The sequence below is a fragment of the Patella vulgata genome, chromosome 9, assembly GCF_932274485.2.
Source record: "Patella vulgata chromosome 9, xgPatVulg1.2, whole genome shotgun sequence".
Lineage (NCBI taxonomy): Eukaryota > Metazoa > Mollusca > Gastropoda > Patellidae > Patella > Patella vulgata.
The window spans coordinates 2,222,686-2,244,696 of NC_065887.2; the positions used below are offsets into that span (position 1 = coordinate 2,222,686).

The 22,011-nt window shown below is 35.9% G+C and overlaps 1 pseudogene; it reads left to right on the top strand.

Annotated features, from left to right (window-relative positions):
* Positions 1 to 2,644: 2,644 nt before the first annotated feature.
* Positions 2,645 to 7,875, top strand: LOC130014261 (uncharacterized; annotated as a pseudogene).
* The last annotated feature ends 14,136 nt before the right edge of the window (positions 7,876 to 22,011 follow it).

Consider the following 22,011-nt stretch of genomic DNA (forward strand, 5'->3'; position numbering starts at 1 on the left):
TTATGGCCAGATTAGATAAAGATCTGACAGTTCTCGTTATATTAGCGATTCAATTTTAGGCTAGCCTCGATCAGCATTACTAACGTCGATACGATAATAGACAAAGTCTCGATTATCTATTTTTGTTTGTTAAATTAAGCATCACATAGCTTTTCAAATCCACTATTTATCGCAGGCTAGCGATGGCACTGAGAGTTGATTATGGTCTGTATAAGTTCATTAATGTCTAATTAATTTAGATAACATTTCAGGCCTAAAAAAGACATGCAATAGGCAGATTTTGCTCTTGCATAATGTATGTTTAAGTAATGCGGGATCTTGCACTTGGCAGATTAAGCTCTTGCGTAATGTATGTTTAAGTAATGTGGTATTTTGAGTTGTCTGAACCGTGAACATGATGAGAAATGTCGGAAGAAGATTTTCTTTAGTAAGCTCAATAAACTTGATACTAGTAGTAGTTCTTGGTGTTTAACGTCTGCTTCCACATAAGATACTGGGCTAGGCGTAAAGATATAGTGACAAATAAAGGTTTCATTCCATGGAAAACTGAAACATATGTAGGGCGTTTGTCATGCCCAATGGCATCATTATTAAAAATCTAATTTAATCCTACAATAGTAGACCAAGCTGATTTGATTCACAAGATCCGATGATCATAAATAAAAGTATCATTTAATAACAAAAAAGATAGGGTTGCCAAGCAACGAAACATACGCCCACGGCAGCTTAGTCATCCGTGCAGTAATGAAAACATTTATAACACATGCAAATCAAATTACGAGTAATAACCCATGAAGTAATAATCAGAAAACATTAGAATTTGTTTCGATTGGTTGTCTCATGACCGTAAACAATTAATATGAACTTTAGCTTCTAGAGTGTCCACAAGCAATTGTGGACGCCGGACGGACGGACGGAGGGGCGAACCGACGGACAAATGGACGAACGGGGGCGACGACAATGTCGGCATATAAAAATAACAAAAACTTTTGTACTAAAATATTTAGATATAAATTTATTTGATAAATAGTAAAACAAATCACATGGTTTTGTGCAGAGACAACAACTGCATTCCTTTATTACTGTTTAAATATGGACATAAATATAACGATATAAGTCTTAGGCAGGGCATGGTGGCCGGTATATGGAGTAAAAATTAAAAGAACTAATATGGACCGTGGGCTAAAAAGTAAAAGAACTGATAAAACATTTACTACAATCTGTGAAAATGAAAGGCAAGTAGTCTTTTCCTTTTTCAGTCGCACGTTTTGTACCCGAGGCCCCCCCCCCCCTACTTACGGAATCCTGGTTCTTATTTTGGTTTTAATTATTCTTTATAAATATGGGTGTACGTTTCCCGACTATCGTCAATAGCTAAATATTTATTCCAATTAAAATGCATCAAGACTGGCAAAAGGATGGTTAGTCAGTTTGTTACCCACACGGGGGTTTTGGGTTTTTTTTTTAATGAAACACTTGGTTTTAATCATGCTGTTTGATCCTAGATGGGGCTTACTTACTATAGTGAGCAATAGTACAGCCAGGATCATGTGTATGGACCTTAAGTGGATCATGTGTGTGGACCTTAAGTGAACTGCAGCCTGGACTATGTGTATAATATTGTGAACCATAGTCCATAGTACAGCCAGGATCATGTGTATAATATAATATCAGTACTTTAAATGCCATCTAGAAGCACGGTTTACTGAGGTTGTTTCTAGCTATGTTTGATAGTTTACAAAACATTGGAAGTACATGTACATGTATCAGGACCACCATCGACTATCACTTGTGAGGAGTTGATCGATGGGCAGGTCTAAAAATTAAAGCCAACTGCAGATTTGGTCAAAGGTCACAAGATGTAAACAGGGCTAGTGCTAACCCTAAACCTAACCCTTAAAAAAACAAAGCAAAACAAAAACCAAAAACATAACTACTTTCAACTTGACCTGCTTGTGTTACGAAACATCGTTATTAAAATAACAGAGAAGTATGTCCTTATACCGGCATATCTTGTGCTATGTTTTTTGTTCTGAATATAAATAACTATTTACACAAAACTTAATAAAGCACGTGTGTTACGTCGCGTCAATCAACTAGAATTTGATACTATAATCTAACAACTGGAATATATTTTAGAGCATGTTACACATAAATGGTAATATGTCGAACAATTTTAATCAGAATGATGTCAAATTCATGTAAGCTTTATACAGTCATACCACTTTTATATGTTCATTTTATGTGCTCTCTAAATTAACAAATTAATGAAGATTCGATCATCTTCTTGGCAACAAAACTCTCAATCTCATAATTATGCGTTGACAGAATATCTGACACTCAAACTTCAATAATATTAATTTTATCTCAATATATAACAAATATTGTCTGTTAAACATTCAATTCCAAAGTGGCTTCAGTATATATTCTCATTTTATTTGAAAAATTTGGGACTCCTATTTCATGATCTATATGGGACACTTATTGCATGGTATATATGCCCAATACAATAGACTAATACGGCTAACAACTATATTAGGTGGCCCAGAAAAAAACGAGAACACTATTTGGAGTGGAATAATTAACAAATACAAAAAATGGGCATGCACCCAAAACGATAGGGATCATCCTTAGGGTATAAAGAATGAGGATGTAAAATTTCAAGACGATCAGTTAAGAATTGCGGCCTGTAGACGACCCACAGACACACACGCACACACACACAGGGTCCACGGCAATATAAAAAAAAAGTATTGTACCTATATAATAAAGGTTGAAATGTGGTACAACTTCACGCAAAAAATATACCTCAAACGCTAGAATTGTGTTAACATAGTAAACGTTTTAAAAAGGAATGTCAAATTATCTTTTGCCGAATTGATGAATACAATTCGGGCAAAATGCCCAAAAATAAACTTAGAAGAAATAAGAAATTCGATTTCTGGATGGAAAATGCCCTTCGTGCAATAAGGGGACATGTTGCTGACCCTTTGTTAATGTAAACTGGGGGGGGGGGGGGTGAGTGTGGCGTGACTTCTCAGTCCAACAATAGATAATTTGACATTTTGTTAAAATAAAACTTGCCGTGTTAACGCCATTTGAAGGACTACTGTCTGTCTGCTTCCACATAAGTGATATCGCAGACAAACAATACATTTTGAATTATTACATTTTAAATAGTCTACTCATCTTTTTCTGGGACACCCGATGATTTATCTATCACATTTAGAAATGGTTTATAACTGAGAAGAACTCATATATGTGGGTTTGACACTTCCTATATTTAACAAACATCCTATTACAGTTTTTCCACAACCTTGAAACTTTAAAAATATTAAATTGAAAGTTTCTAATCCACATCTATGGGTTTTTATTTTCATCTATATTCCACTTTATTCTTTTGTTTTTAAAAAAAAAAATATGTTTTGAATTTGTAAGAAATGTACATATAAGGGTATTTGCATAAAATTATATATTGCAGCAAGAATTAAATGATAAACAAGAAACTTCAATATAATTTATTTGATATATATATTTACATCCTATCTAACTATATACTGTACACTCTAGTATATACAGTAGATAATATTCATTATAGTATATATATATATTCGATATAACAATACATTGTTCATAATTATACATACATTGTAAACAAACCTATAAACATTGTATACAACAATGCTAAACATTGTACCTAATGTAAACATTGTACTTAATGTAAACATTGTACTTAATGTAAACATTATACATAATAGTATATACATTATACATAATAGTATATACATGTACACTGTACTTATAACAGCATGTACATTATACATAATAGTATATCCATTGTACTTGTGTTAACAATGTACTTAATAGTATATATAATATATATATCGTGTACATTGTACTTAATAGTATATATAATACATTGTACATAATAAAATATACATAATGTAAACATTGTAGTAATTATTATTGTACACAATAAAGTTAACATGGTACACTATAGCATACATTGTACATAATAGGGTGCAGTATGTAAGAACACTTGGTGCAACATTACATTTAGCATAAAGTGTTGACAAGGATGACAGTTAAAAAAAACATGTCGTTCTAACACTGAAAAATGAAATTAATTAGTGATTTTGGGTCAGTTTTTTTTTCTCAACTGATTACTAGAATTATGGGGTTTAACATCCTACTATTTTGTACCAACTCGTCTAATGAAGAAGTGTGCTTTGAGTGAAATTTTGCCTGGAAGCAAGGGTACAACCTATATCAAATTTTAGTGCACATAGATTTTTTCATCCCATCCGAACAACTATACGTTGTCCCTTGTTAGGCATTCTCTGCAGTACATTACTGATGATGCGTCCAGCATCACTGATGAGAGGAAATTTCTCCGCCAACACCGGGAGCAAAGCCAAGACCTCCAGACTAGCGAGTCAGCGTCTTACACACTGAGTCACAGCGGCTCCACAATTTGTCCCTGCACATCCAACCCTGTTATATCATGTTTTGACAAAGGACACTATTTTGACAAGGGAGTAACATTTAAAAGATAACAGCGCCATTTTATGACAAAGGATAACAGACAATACTATATATATAACAGGCAATAACAGACAATACTATATATATAACAGGCAATACTATATAACAAACAATGCAACAGGTAATCAAAACAGTTGTCCATGGGGCATCATATACACTTCTTATACAGTCCTAGAAATTTATGTTTTATTAATATATAACATGATCATCATTTATGTCAACATAATCACATTTCCCCCCAATCGTAGACACCTGACCAGTCCTGAATAACCCTTAATAAACTAACAAAAACAGACTGTTTCATTGATGTATGGCCCTTATAAATACATAATTATTTAGCGACTAGAGATTTCCATAGGATTTACACTTACCATATGTTAGTTTTAAAATAACCAAAGGTATCATGTTGATGAGACATGAACCATATGTTAGTCTCAAAATAACCAAGGTAGTGTGTTGACAAGATGTCAAATCTCATTCAATAAAAGAAAATGTGTTGACCTCAAACCTCGCGTATTTCCAAATCTTGTCATCGAATATTAAGATGCGTGTCACACCAACAATTAATATCCTCGGCAGTCGTCGGAGATACTGTTAGATCCGTTCGTCGTCTGTCAATTGGTGTAGAATAATCCACAGGAATCGTCTCCTCATTTTCCACATAATTAATTATGAAATGGAAAATAGATTTATCCTGAATCTGAAATTAAAAAAATAAATAATAAGACACTCAGATTAAATATTAATATCTTTTAATTTTACTATTGCTATTATTAGACACAGAGAGAGAGAGAGAGAGAGAGAGAGAGAGAGAGAGAGAGAGAGAGAGAGAAATGGGGTTTAACCCCCCCCCCCCGACACAAACTAGGTCATTTCAGGACTAACATATGGTTCTATTTTATTTCAATAATTTGCTTGCACGTAGGGGTCTTAAGCAGTGGGAGGAAACCCAAGGAAAAACCAATGACGTTGGACAGGACTCCTTGCTACGTACAACCAGGGAATCAATACCATGCCAGTTGACTCAATGACAGACCTTATGATACAACCATTCGACCATCCACCCTCCCTCATTACAAACCAAACACACACAATAGGTGTATAAAAACAAGAAACAATATGTGTCACGTCATGTGTCATATCTAATTAACTAGCTTGACAACTTTTCCATTTACACGGCATGCATGGAATTGGAATGCTACAGAATTCAAACTCAAGACACAATAAAAACAGTTAAAATTTGTATGTATAAGCGTGATTTCTATGATGTGTTTTGTCTACTGGGTGATTTCTATAGAGTGTTTTGTTTACTGGATGATTTCTATAATGTGTTTTGTCTACTGGGTGATTTCTATAGAGTGTTTTGTTTACAGGGTGATTTCTATAGAGTGTTTTGTTTACTGGATGATTTCTATAATGTGTTTTGTCTACTGGGTGATTTCTATAGAGTGTTTTGTTTACTGGATGATTTCTATAGAGTGTTTTGTTTACTGGATGATTTCTATAGAGTGTTTTGTCTACAGGGTGATTTCTATAGAGTGTTTTGTCTACTGGGTGATTTCTATAGAGTGTTTTGTTTACTGGATAATTTCTATAATGTGTTTTGTCTACTGGGTGATTTCTATAGAGTGTTTTGTTTACTGGATGATTTCTATAATGTGTTTTGTCTACTGGGTGATTTCTATAGAGTGTTTTGTTTACTGGATGATTTCTATAGAGTGTTTTGTCTACAGGGTGATTTCTATAATGTGTTTTGTTTACAGGGTGATTTCTATAGAGTGTTTTGTTTACAGGGTGATTTCTATAGAGTGTTTTGTCTACAGGGTGATTTCTATAGAGTGTTTTGTCTACAGGGTGATTTCTATAGAGTGTTTTGTCTACAGGGTGATTTCTATAGAGTGTTTTGTCTACAGGGTGATTTCTATAGAGTGTTTTGTCTACAGGGTGATTTCTATAGAGTGTTTTGTCTACAGGGTGATTTCTATAATGTGTTTTGTCTACTGGGTGATTTCTATAGAGTGTTTTGTTTACAGGGTGATTTCTATAGAGTGTTTTGTTTACTGGATGATTTCTATAATGTGTTTTGTCTACTGGGTGATTTCTATAGAGTGTTTTGTTTACAGGGTGATTTCTATAGAGTGTTTTGTTTACAGGGTGATTTCTATAATGTGTTTTGTTTACAGGGTGATTTCTATAATGTGTTTTGTCTACTGGGTGATTTCTATAGAGTGTTTTGTTTACTGGATGATTTCTATAATGTGTTTTGTCTACTGGGTGATTTCTATAGAGTGTTTTGTTTACTGGATGATTTCTATAGAGTGTTTTGTCTACAGGGTGATTTCTATAATGTGTTTTGTTTACAGGGTGATTTCTATAGAGTGTTTTGTTTACAGGGTGATTTCTATAGAGTGTTTTGTCTACAGGGTGATTTCTATAGAGTGTTTTGTCTACAGGGTGATTTCTATAGAGTGTTTTGTTTACAGGGTGATTTCTATAGAGTGTTTTGTCTACAGGGTGATTTCTATAATGTGTTTTGTCAACTGGGTAATTTCTATAATGTGTTTTGTCTACTGGGTGATTTCTATAGAGTGTTTTGTTTACTGGATGATTTCTATAATGTGTTTTGTCTACTGGGTGATTTCTATAGAGTGTTTTGTTTACTGGATGATTTCTATAGAGTGTTTTGTCTACAGGGTGATTTCTATAATGTGTTTTGTTTACAGGGTGATTTCTATAGAGTGTTTTGTTTACAGGGTGATTTCTATAGAGTGTTTTGTCTACAGGGTGATTTCTATAGAGTGTTTTGTCTACAGGGTGATTTCTACAGAGTGTTTTGTCTACAGGGTGATTTCTATAGAGTGTTTTGTCTACAGGGTGATTTCTATAATGTGTTTTGTCTACTGGGTGATTTCTATAGAGTGTTTTGTTTACAGGGTGATTTCTATAGAGTGTTTTGTTTACTGGATAATTTCTATAATGTGTTTTGTCTACTGGGTGATTTCTATAGAGTGTTTTGTTTACTGGATGATTTCTATAGAGTGTTTTGTCTACAGGGTGATTTCTATAGAGTGTTTATTTTTACAGGGTGATTTCTATAGAGTGTTTTGTCTACTGGGTGATTTCTATAGTGTGTTTTGTTTACAGGGTGATTTCTATAGAGTGTTTTGTCTATAGGGTGATTTCTATAGGGTGTTTTGTTTACTGGATAATTTCTATAATGTGTTTTGTCTACTGGGTGATTTCTATAGAGTGTTTTGTTTACTGGATGATTTCTATAGAGTGTTTTGTCTACAGGGTGATTTCTATAGAGTGTTTATTTTTACAGGGTGATTTCTATAGAGTGTTTTGTCTACTGGGTGATTTCTATAGTGTGTTTTGTTTACAGGGTGATTTCTATAGAGTGTTTTGTCTATAGGGTGATTTCTATAGAGTGTTTTGTTTACAGGGTGATTTCTATAGAGTGTTTTGTTTACAGGGTGATTTCTATAGACTGTTTATTTTTACTGGGTGATTTCTATAGACTGTTTATTTTTACTGGGTGATTTCTATAGTGTGTTTTGTCTACCAGGAGATTTCTATAGAGTGTTTTGTCTACCAGGAGATTTCTATAGAGTGTTTTGTTTACAGGGTGATTTCTATAGACTGTTTATTTTTACTGGGTGATTTCTATAGACTGTTTATTTTTACTGGGTGATTTCTATAGTGTGTTTATTTTTACTGGGTGATTTCTATAGTGTGTTTTGTCTACCAGGAGATTTCTATAGAGTGTTTTGTTTACAGGGTGATTTCTATAGTGTGTTTTGTTTACAGGGTGATTTCTATAGACTGTTTTGTCTACAGGGTGATTTCTATAGAGTGTTTTGTTTACAGGGTGATTTCTATAGTGTGTTTTGTTTACAGGGTGATTTCTATAGACTGTTTTGTTTACAGGGTGATTTCTATAGACTGTTTATTTTTACTGGGTGATTTCTATAGACTGTTTATTTTTACTGGGTGATTGCTTGTTATAAGAGAGAGTATATTTACCATTTGAACAATAGGAGAATTTTCAAATAGTTCTTTCCATTCTGTTATAGTTGGTTCTGGACGTACTGAACAGATTAAATCTTGACTCTCAGAAAAAAACTTGAACAGACCATTCCTCTCTAAAAAAACCCAACAAATTACAAACATGAAAATAGTTCCATTTTTTTAACATATTTACAGTTGTTATTGAAATGAAATTGAACCATACGTTAGTCCCGAAATGACCTAGTTTGTGCTGAGTGGAGGCTAAACCCCATTTTCTCTTATCTCGCTCCGTAACCTTTTTTATTCTCTATTCTAGTTTGTTCCCTCTCCTAACAGAGTGTAAGATAATGATGGCAGAGTGGTATAATGCTTACACTGCAGATAATAAGATCTGTTGCTGATTGGTGTGCAAGAAAAAGATCCCTTGACAGTTAGAATTTGATATAAGAGTAGGTCGTAGCACTGCTGTTCCGGAAAAACCTAACGTCACATGTACACATTGGAGTGCGCATAAAAGATCCCTTGGCAGATGGAATTCAATATACGTGTAGGCCTAAGCGCCACCGTTCGGTGTATGCCCATCTTTGTTAGCCCAGCTGGAGCAGAACTGTAAGACGTTAAACCCCATTTAATTTCCTTTCTGTTACTGATTGTACACAAGGATTGACGGTCTAACATTTCTAAGGTTCGATCTTAGTATTGGCTGAGGAAGTACCTCAGGATTTTTATATGTGGTTTCCCCTTGTCAGTGGTAAATTATATATGTTAGTTGAATGTGTTTTACCTGATGGAATGTCTTTTTGTAGACGAACTAAAACATTTTTGACATCTTGTTCAATAATTTCTGGATCAGACAGGACAGCTTCCTGTAAATAACAATTAAGTTAGATTAAATGAAATGGGGTTTAACGTCCTACTGTTCTGCTACGAACTGGGCTAATGAAGACAGACATACGCCATACAGTGTGCTATGAGGGAAATTTTACTAGAACAATGGTGCTACAACCAATATTTATTTCAATTTCCAACTGTCTGGGGAAGAGAGAGAGAAATGGGGTTTAACATCCAGTCAACACAAACTAGGTAATTTCAGGACTAACATATGGTTCAGTTTTATTTCAATAATTCACTTGTGCGTAGGGGTCTTTTAGCAGTGGGAGGAAACCGGAGGACCCAGAGAAACTCATGAAATTGGACATGCGACCCTACTCCTTGACACATACAAGCAGGGAATCACACCACTTGACTCAATGACAGACCAATATGATACAACACGCACACGTTAACCATTTGGCCACCTACCCCTTCCCCCCCCCCCCCCCCCAACAGGGATTGAACCTGGGACCTTCTGGTTTGTGATACAATCTGAGCCAATCTGACTCTTTTGATGAGACTGTTGGGATTGGGGTTAGAGTATTGTTGAATTTTAATATACGATGCAACCTTTCACATGCAAGCCTAGACATGCAGTTGATGTAATTATAAATAGCAATTATTGCAAAGACATCGTTATCATTTGGCCCCACCTAATATATATAATATAAAATACACCATACCTGATCCATCCAATCAGCTGAAGCTATTGCACTCAGACCTTCTTGTAATTTATTTAATAAAGCATCTAAAATAAAACACATGTTGAAATTACACCTCTTAAATTGTTAACTGGCGATTTAACATCTGCGTAATATCGCAAATTAATATATATTTTGTAAATTCAAGGCTTGTGCCAGGATCTTTACTTTGGGGGGGGGGGTGGGTGGGGGGGAAACTGGACAGTGGACGATCCAAGTTTTAGAAGGTGTTCCTTTCTCCAGGACACATATTGCAAATTAATACTTATTTAGTAAATTCAGGGCATGTGTAGGGATCTTTTTTTTCGGGGGGGGGGGGGGAACTGAAGTATCCAGGTTTCAGACGGTGCCCCTTTCTTCAGGTCACATACACTCACACCTTGGATCGAACCCACGACCATAAGGCAGAGTTGAATATCCAGCTAGAGCTTAAAGGATGATACTCTAGACCACCATATTGTGATACAAAATAAGAATATTTGACACAAGGTACAATTTTATGGATACACAATTACTGAGTTTAATACAAGCGACGTTTCAACGGGGATACTCTCGTCTGTATCAAGCAAATGATACAGGTATGTGAATAGTAGGCAAATATATACAGAATATGCAACAGAGATAAGAATCAACTACAATAAAAGCTTAACACCTTTGATTAATAATGGCACTATCTCTGCATTGCATTAAAAATGTCAAATTGTTGCATAATCTAATATAATGCGATGCAGAGATAGTGCCGTTATTAATCAAAGGTGTTAATCAAATTTTACCTTGTGTTAATTTGTTCAATTACTAAATGCCAATCAAATAAGAATATATGAATGACAATAAATTATCAACAAACCTCTTTCTTCATCCAGATCAGAACTTCTTGATGCGGTGTTCACTGCTGAACTAGTTGGCCAAGCAGGTGGTTGAGGAGTCCCAGTTGGATTGGCCGTCTGGGCAACAGTAACCACTGGATACTGTTCAGCTTGAGGAATTGGTGCAGATTTCATCGAATGCAGTGATCTGTCTTCTTTCAGATGGGACAAAACTTGATGACGCGGTTTTATTTCAATGTGCAGCTCCGTTCTGTGTTTATTCGGAGATTTCTGTCCTTTGCTATTTGCTTTGTTGTGGTTACTAATACTATGGTTATTCGCAGGACTAGAATTGGCAAGAGATTCAAGCAGTTCCGTGGAACTCATCACCAAACTAGAGTGTTTTGAATACTCATCACTTTCTTCCAGTTTTTCAAAATTCGGCAACATCTGTGGTTTCAGTGACATTAAATTTCTGTCGTGATTTTCGTAAATTTTCAATTCCGGCCTGTTCAAATTGAAACCACTATTAAGCACGTCATCGCTAATAAATTGTTCAAATATTTTCGACGTCTCCTCCGGTTCCGCAAAGTACAATTCCATCGAATCACGCACTTCAGTGTTTGACACAGTCGCACGAGGAGAAAATATCGATAAGTCTGACTTGTCATTGCTACCTACTTGTGTTGGATTGCTCCCATGAATTCTCGCTGTTACATTGCTAGAAAATTGCGTGATGTTATCATCACTTTCTTGGAATTCTTTGGGCCTGGTAGTATCACAAAATGGCTGCTCCTGACGACCCACAGCAGTTGTTGAGGAAAAGTCAGTCTGCTGAATTTTAATTGTCTCAATAGAGTTCAATGTTCGAGGATTTTCTAAGCCCACAGATGCTGGATGAACAGCATTTGTCATTTGTTTTTCGGTATATTGCACCGAATGTCCGTTATTTGAATTTTTGAGAACAGACCCATTGGTTAAAGTTGAAGTTTGAAGACTTGAGCCAAACAGATAATCATCGGCATTCCTGAGAGTTGTCTCCTCATTGTCTTCCTCGTTTGACGGAACTTGTTCAAGAATAGACAGTTTTGGTATGTGTAAATCATCCGAGTCCATACGATTCCTATCGTATTGCGGTATTTGGCTAAACTGGTTAAAGGCTGCTAGATATTCTTGACGTATTTGAAATTTTGGCGCAGAGTTTCCCGATTCAGACGGCCCTTGTGATGAATTGCTTTTTGATTGCATAATGGGTACAGTTGAATTGCGTTTCTGAAAATTAATCTTCTGTTCTAATGTTTGAACCACGGAATCAAGTTCCTGATTTTTCTGCGATGATAACAGTGGTGGTTTTTCATTTCCCAGAATCGAGAAACACGTATCAGGCATATCTTTAACTAAAATGGAAAAGAACAATTACGAAAATAAGAACAGAGAGAGAGAGAGAGAGAGAGAGAGAGAGTAGGTTAATTACAAAAACAAAACAATTACAAAAACAGAACAATTACAAAAACAGAACAATTACAACAATATCAAACACAGAATAATAACAAACACAGAACAACTTTAATAAAAAAATTTAAAAATCGAACAAATACTAAAAATCGAACAAATACTAAAAATCGAACAAATACTGAAAGATAGAAGAGCCCCACCCCTACCCCATCCCCAAAATAGAATAATTACTTCAAAATAGGAAAATTACTTCAAAAACAGAACAAATACTATTTAGAAAGATTTTTGTTACTGAAACTAGTCATTGTTTTCGAAAGATATAAAACTTGTAGTTGTTTCAAAAGAGCTGAAACTGGTCATTCTAAACTTGTCATTGTTTCGAAAGAACTGAAATACGTCATTGGTCAGAAAGAGTTGGAACTCGTTGTTGTTTCGAAAGAGCTAAAACTTGTCATTGTTTCAAAAGGTCTGTAACTCGTCATTTTAACGAAAGAGTGGAAAAACGTCCTTGTTTTCAAGTGTCTCACCAATTTGTTTAAAGACTGGATGTTTGAGTAATTCTTGAGCCGTTGGTCGTTCTCTTTCTTCCACAGCAAAACCCGAACGTATTAAATCCATCATATCTTCTCGAATTGTCTCCGGCACGTCTTCTATTGGCGGAGATTTCTGGAAAATCTACAAATAGATACCAAAATAATTATACATGTGATAAAACAATAATAATAATAATAATATGAAAATTAATAATATCTGAGAGAGAGAGAGGCTTAACGTCCACTCGACACAAACTAGGTCATTTCGGGACTAACATATGGTTCAATTTTATTTTAATAAATCGCTTGCACGAAGGGGGTCTTTAGTAGTGGGAGGAAACCGGACGACCCGGAGAAAACCCATGAGGTTGGACAGGCTACCCTACTCCTTGGCACGTACAACCGGGGAATCAAAACCACACAAGTTGACTCAATGACAGACCTTATGATACAGAGCACTGCCACGCTAACCATTCGGCCATCCAACCCCCGATGAAGCTAAAATAAAGACCTGCAATGGACCACAACCTTTGACTCAAACTGATTAAAATAAACATCTATATATCGATTCAATTTTTTGTATTCTTTTGATGATCTCCACCACATGATTTGACCAGTTGTAGTAGGAGGTCGTGTCAGGGCTTTGATTAACCAATCAACGATGTTTTTTCATGTGGCTATTCCGAAATACAACTTTTGCTTTGTTTTGCTTTCTAGCCAAGCGAATGTATACCCTGAATTTCGCATGTCAGACAATAAGAACTTGACTCAACAGATCATTTGATTGGGTAATCATTGAGATCACCCTTGGGTATTTAACCAATCGTCCAGATCCTTGTGTAGTGAAGACAAGTGATACGCAATTTTGGACTATAAATACACGAAACCAAATAGAATCTGTGTTTTAACTAGATTGCGTCAGATTATCCTTCACGACATGTACTTACAATAAAATGCAACATGGCCGCTTGATGATATCTTTTTAACCACGGAGGATCACCACTCATTATATGGACCAAAACACAAATGGCTGCCCATACTTCTGATGGAAAACCGTGGCCATGACTAGCAGCTTTCTCAGGACTCCACTGCGTCGATGTTCCAGACGGACTCTGTCCTTTGAAATCTTTTTCCTGGTTTATATATCTCGATAAACCAAAATCACAGACGGCTATAGATGTGCTACCTCTTCTTAATAAAATATTATCACCTTCAAAAACACAACAAACAAACCAATTGTAATTAATGTAAAAATGTAATTGATGCAAAATTTGTAATTGATGAAATACTTTGAATTTATTCAACATGTGTAATTGATGCAACAAATGTAATTGATGTAACATTTGTAATCGATACAAAATTTGTAATCAATGTCACTGTAATAGATGCAACATTTGAAATTGATGCAGCATTTGAAATTGATGCAACATTTGTAATTGATGCAAAAATTTGTAATTGGTGCAACATTTGTAATTGATGCAACATTTGTAATTGGTGCAACATTTGTAATTGGCGCAACATTTGTAATTGATGCAACATTTGTAATTGATGCAAAAATGCAAAGCAAAAATTGTAATTAATCCGAAATCACAAATACCAGTATTGCACAAATTGTAATTAAGCAAAAATTGTCATCAATCCCGAAATGCACCACAACTCATTTTGTATCAATAGACTGCATAAAGCAACAAGGAATTGAGACAGTATCATCCATTAGCTCCTAGATGATTGTATGATGATTGTACCATCAGTCACTTCCCATAAAAATGTAGTCGGAAATGAGACATTTTTAGATCTCGTTCACATCCTTCTTACCAAAAAAGTTAGGACAAACAGGAAAAAGCAGCCATGGAAACATTTGGAACCTTGCCATGAATGGAGAGAGTAGGACAACTTGATATCATGAAAACCTGAAATGATGTTGTGATTTTCGTGAAAGTGGAGGCTTACTTTTGATATCTTCATGGATGATTCCTTTAGACTGCAGATACACCAACACTTGTAGTAACTGTTGTATATAGGTCAAGGCCATTACATGACTCAATCTACGATTCATGGCTTTCTGTTCATTAATACATGACGTTAGACTTCCACCTGATGAAATAAACGTTACTTTCTACTGTACATAATCCTTGAATGACAGTTACTGATTCAGCATAATAAATAAACACAATTCATATGGATAACAACTGAAATGAAATGGGGTTTAACGTCCAACTGTTCTGCTCCGACTGGGCTAATGAAGACAAACAAATTATGCCATACGCAGTGTGCTACAAGGGAAATTTTTCCCAGACTGTCAAGGATCTTTAATATGCACGCCAATATGTACAATAGGCAGGGCTGTCGGTAATTTTTCACAGTTGATTAGCAGTACTGCTAATCAATAAGTCCAATTTTGCTAAATTTGATTAGCAAATTTAAAAATTGATTAGCAGTTTTTCAGTTTCAACATAAAACACCTTAATAACAAGATATTACTTTAGTTCATAACAAATATGATTAGATTCCATTCTTACTATTCTTAGATTTTTTTAGCACTGCCACAAGTACTTGTGACAGTTTGTGAATGTGATGTAGACATTTAGTTACATGTAGGTCTTATGTCTGAAGCCAATTCTTAACAGTGACTTCCAAGGCCCCAATCATTTTAATTATTTTTTGTTACATTAGAAATCTTTGTTAGAAAACAATTTCGTCTGCTTTTTATCGTGTATTGCTATTTTTATTCAATCAGGCGCATCTCGATTAACTAGACACACGCGATATTTACGGGAATTTTTACTTTGTTTTATCATTTTACAATACATATATTTATTTTTTTATATTTTATTTACAATACGTAGGGGATACACTGGATTTATTTCTTTCAAAATGAATATGATATACATGTAATTACTTGATGTCTCACAACGTGAGTGGTACTACTTGATTCCCTATTTCCGGTTTAATAGTCCATATTCATAGAGTTATGTCCCTGTATTATACAGTATAATGAATTGTGTCTGGGTAGTTCGAAAAGAAAATGTCCCACGGAGAATTCAGTTTTGTTTATAAAATTTTATTCAACATTTTATACACGTTGAAAGTGTTGAGAAAGCCTTCTAGTCTTCAAATGTGGATTATCTTTGTGTCAATATCCAAAATGACAGGCATATTAATGATTCGCAGTTACTGCAAAAACATTAAATTTTAATTTTTGATTAGCAACGGACAAAATATGTATCGCAAATTGCGCTGCGATACTGGTTGTCGGCAGCCCTGACAATAGGACCTAGTTTTTTTGTCCCATCAAACCAAAAATCTGTTGTCTCTTGCCAGGCTCTCAGTACTGCACCACTGACAAGGAGGAACCACGTCAGAAAATCATAATAAACTTTCTCGGCAAATGCAGGGATCGAACACGGGACCTCGAGGTTAGCGAGCCAATGCCTTACTCACTGAGCCACCGTGGCTCCCTATATGGACAACAATAACTAGTTTGTACACATAGAGCTCGACGATGTTTGGACAAGTGTTGATAACGACAAGAGATGATTTGTGGAGAAGTTGTACTATACGTGTATAAATCAGTCATTGCTTTTATTCCGTTTAAATTGTTCTGTGTTGTTTACTCTGTACATTGTATTTATTTTCTTAAGAAATTAACACAGCACTACTTTCAAGAAAACAAATTAATACAGCCCTGATTGTAAGGAAAAAAATTAACATAGCACTACTTTTAAGAAAACAAATTAATACAGCACTGATTTTAAGAAAACAAATTAATACAGCACTGATTCTAAGGAAATAAATTAATACAGCACTGTTTCTAAGAAAACATATTTGAGATCTTAAAATATTCATACTGAAATAATATTAGTCTATTTATCATATTGCACAATATCCGAGAGTATTTTGTTTTTTTAACAATATTTTATTCAAAATTGAACAGGCATAGTCTATGAGAGACAGAAATGGGGTTTAATGTCCACTGTACACAAACTAGGTCATTTCAGGACTAACATATGGTTCAATTTTTATTTCAATAATTCGCTTGCACGTACACGAGCATTACAAGGAGTTTCTTATTTACAGATCTGAAATAAATTGAACCATTTTTGGACCAATTTTCTTTAAGAGGTTGAACTATCACAATATTGTTGTTTTCAAGGGATTCAAAAAATCTGTCAAGTGACATTTCGACTTGAACATGTAATTTCCATACAGCGCCCCCAAAATTGCAGGCTAACTCTCACTCATGGAACCACACACACACACACGAAAAAAATCTTAAACAGTTTCAATTTGAAATACTTAATAAGTTACCATCTATGAATTCTGCGAATATGTAGATCTTCTCCCCTTGTCGTAAAGCTCCGAATAGATGAACAATATTTGGGTGTTCGAGGTCACACCAAACTTTTAGTTCCTCTTGTTCATAATTATGAATAATTAACTGAAATGAAATGAAATGGGTTTTAATAACTTATAACAACCTGTGCTTGAACAAAGAAAACAAAGTAAAAACTTAATAATGAAATGAAATAAGTTTAATGTCCTACTCCGACGGGGCTAATGAAGACTGACACATGACATTCAGTGTGCTATGAGGGAAATTTTGCCCAGACGTCTTTTATACAAATTTTTGTGTGAAAATAGTATTATTTGGGGGATACTCAAATGATTGTTCCAGAATTGAATTCTCCCGAATGAATTCCGCATAACCCGATTGCAATAATGTCGAATTGTGACGTTCCAGAATGACAATCGAGCACCCCCTTGTTGTCTTGTAAATATAATCAGAAGTGGTAAATGAAATGAAATGGGTTTAACATGTAACGTCCTACTGTTCTGCTCCGACTGGGCTAATGAAGACAGACATACACTGTACGCTATGCTGGGTGCTATGGGAGAAATTTTTGCCTGGACAGGGCACTATAGCCAACCGCAACACCAATGTGTACACCGGGACCTTGGTTTTCCTTCTGATCCGAACAACTATACACTGATCTTTGCTAGGTCCTTCTTCCTGTATCACGGACAAGAGGGAACTACCCAAAAATTCCTGATGAACTTTCTCAGCCAACACAGGGATCAAACACAGAACTTCCAGGTTAGCGAGCCAACGTCTTAAACACTGAGCTATCGTGTCTCCTTGACAGAACGGACTATAGACAATCACTATAGTTCATTTCAACTCGTAGCCAATCACTGTAGTTTATTTCACCTTTCAACTTGTAGCCAATCACTGTAGTTTATTTCAACTCGTAGCCAATCACAATGTATCAAGAGATAAATAAATTGAAACTCACCCTTTTCACACAAAATTTATAATTTGACGTCAGATCCATTGCCAGATGACATTTACCGGCTGCTCCGTTACCAAGGTGACTCAATCTCTCCCACTGACAATGTTTCTGATACTTTGTGCGTAATATACGTAATTTTTTCTGAAATTACAAACAAATAATACAGTGGAATAATCTGACAGAAATCATTAAATTATCTCAAACTTAAAACCTATCTTTTTTAGAAATCTTACCAGGATAAATTAAAACGATTTGAACTGAATGCGCTGTGAGCATGCCTCACTCGGTGTGTGGAGTACTAGCACTATCTAAATGTACAAGTTATTATTACATCAATTACAGCAGGTCCCAAACCAGGGATCTTAATCCACTGAGCTGGATATCATGATACTGTATCATGAAATTAATCTATTTTCGACACGATCAATTACTTATTACTTTTTATCATCGCCCTTTATTTGATGTTCTCACTCATGACATCAACTGACAGACTATAATATCGACATTCAGAAAACAAACACCGTCAAGACAGGTCGCATCACGTCATTCTTGTAAATCAATATTTTTACAGGCCTCTGATGGAGAGCGCAGTGGACGCTCACCGCTGGTCACCTGGATCTATTCACTTGATTTACTATAGTATTTGTTCTTTATGTAATTTGTCTAGTCAGCAGGTTTGCCGTATCAGTCTTGTTTTGTGTATAGTGCGGTTCTCCTGCCTTTACTATTGTTGTCAACTTTAACAGTCGTACCTTAGTGAGAATCGGCACACGGCGAAGGAAGAATGCAGCCTCAATCTGCATGTGATAATAAGTATTCCTGCTACCCATAGCATAGTGTCAAAAGACGCCTGTATGACCCCTGACGCGACCTCCCACTACACCTGATTCGTTAACTTCATGTAGTAGAGGCCATGAAAAGTATAAATAAAATGAAACAAAATATACATCTAATCAGATTGACCCGATACATACTAGGTCATTTTGGGACTAACATATGGCTCAATAATGTTTCAATAATTCGCTCGTGCGTACAGGTCCATAGCAGTGGTAGGAATCCAGAGTACACAGAGAAAACCAACGACCCTACTCCTTGTTGCTTACAAGCGGGAAATCGAAACCACGCCACTTGACTCAATGACACTTTTAGATCTAATGCACACAACTTAAACCATTCGGCCATCCAACCCTAACCCCCTTAATCAAATTAATAAGAAAGAAACAAACCTTGTATTTAGAAATAATAACGCCCTCTTCCCGTGCTTGATAGGGTAGAGTCGTAGTATCTTTAACGGTACCCTTCAATTTACTCCAATAACCTGCCACTATTCTTAGCTGATCTCTCGTGCCGTAAACAACCTCGTTGATACCAGGTATTCCCGTGGGGCGATCCTCCAAAGACGTAAACTGATGATTATCCAGGTTATAATGATGATCCATGGGAAGGCTCATTGCGCCCGATTCGCCGTAAGTTTTCTGGGTGTCGTAGGGATCTTGCGTGAAGGCACTCAGCGGCACTTTGATATCACCGAGTTTAACTTCATGTGACAAGTTAGCAGGCGGAATAATACTGTTGTTTGATTGGCTAGACTGTATGCTGCTACTACCTAAACTGTTTGAGAAGTCCTCTATCTCGTGCGTCTCGGGGAGTTCACAAAGTTTGCTTGCAAGTTCGTTGGAACCCTTCCGTGAAACTTTTAATCGATTGGGTTCTTTTGGTCGTGCTCCCACACCTAGTTGTCGGGGGTCTGGATTCAAATCTTGATATGATCGCGGATTTATTTGAGTCATCCTTGAATCAGGGTTTGAGTCAGTAGGTTTCGATTGCAGTTCTTTTGGATCATCATTCACGGACGCGCTTCGACTCAATGAGCCTAACCCTGTTAAGGGATCACATTCAGGGTTCGTGCGCAGGGTGGCATAATTAACAGAACACGGGATGGTAACAATTTCAGAAGCGGCTTTTTTTAAACGATGCCAAAAGATATCAGAGGTGACATCAAAGCGTTCTACGCCCATGGCTTCCGTTAGCACAAAACAGATGTCCGAAGACGATTTCTTCGTACGCGTTCCATTAGTCTGACAATTTTGTATATGACCCTGCTGCAGACGATATAGTTGCAGACATATGCCACAAGTGTAAATTTTATCTGTACAATTTGCGAAGTGTTGAACGAGGGCATGGATTATGGAACAGAGGGTACAGATTTCATCCTTTTCAGTAACGTCGTGTAATATTTCATGAAAACAGTAAGTTAAACAAGCGTTGATGTTTCTAAGTGTTGATTGGAATATTTCTGATGATAAAACATTATCCGGGGGTTCTTCTTTATTTGACTGAAAAATTTTAAAGATACGTTATGTAAGATTTAGAGAAAGAGCTGGTCAATCTTGCTATAATAGTTTGAAAATAGATAATGTAAAATGAATAGTTTGAAAATTTCATTCAAATTACTCTATTGCGAGCGAAGATATTAACCTTTGAAGGTTTGACAAAACGTGTGCATTAATTGCAACCACCATACTGGTTTTTCCAAGTTAAGTCTCGCTCCTCTATAAATAAATTAAATCAAAATATGGCTGAACTGTTCTAATCCACTTAATATCGGAGATATCCGATGGCATCGAGAGTTGATTATGGTCTTGTTCTGTTAATAAATGTCTAATTAATAATTTATATAACATCTCAGGCCTAAAGAAAAACCTGCAATAGGCAGATTTAGCTCTTGCATAATGTATGTTTAAGAAATAAAAATAACAAGGAGATCCAGTCATGAACATCCTGTGCTCTTGGATATTCTTTCGAAATGAAATGGGGTTTAACGTCCTACTGTTCTGTTCCGAACTGGGCTAATGAAGACAGGCATACGCCATACAGTGTGTTATGAGGGAAATTTTGCCCAGACAGCGGAACTATGGCCTACTCTTATATCGAATTCCACAGGATCTTTTACGTGCATGCCAATGTGTACACAGGACCTCAATTTTTTGTCCCATCCGAACGACTAGACAGCTATTCTTGTCAGACCCTCCGTCCTGCATCACTGACAAGGGAGAAGCACGCCGGAAAATCTGGATGAACTTTCTCGGCCAATGCAGGGATCGAACACCCGACCTCCAGGCTAGCGAGCCAGCGTCTTACCCACTTAAGACACCTTAATCCCCAGGATATTCTTTCGAAGATACAAGGAAGACAATAATGAACAACCAAATTCTAGTTGTGTATTATGACGGGGGATTTGAGTCAAAAGTCAGAGCTATGTTGTAAGTATTTTTACATCTACAATGCTGCAAATGCTGACAGTACTGGGTACTACATGCTGTCTGGGTATAGTGGACAATAATTACAAACTTTGTACTCACATAAACAAGAAAAATAACGGTTCAATATCCCTCCCTAAGTTTGGGGGGTTTCCATTAAAAATGAAGACAATGTATTGCATAATTTTTCGGTTCATAAACGAAAAGCACTTGGATCTTGCATCAGTCAAAATTATTATAACATTTCTTGCCTAAGACACATAAAGATGGCCATGTGAAATCAATAGAAACTTATTTAAATGTTAAATCACCAAGGGGGTGATAGGCCTAATCTCCTCAAATTACGATCTCTCATGTTTCTGGTATAAATCGAGATTTAAAGTAACTTGTGCGTTGACTTGCTAATAATCGTGACTAATAATGTCAAGTTTACGCTATGTTTGATAATGCTTCAGTAAAATATGGAATCATTTGGATTAAAAAGAGGCCCATCAAAAGAATTCAGTGAAAATATTTTGTTCGCAGAGGACGTTGAA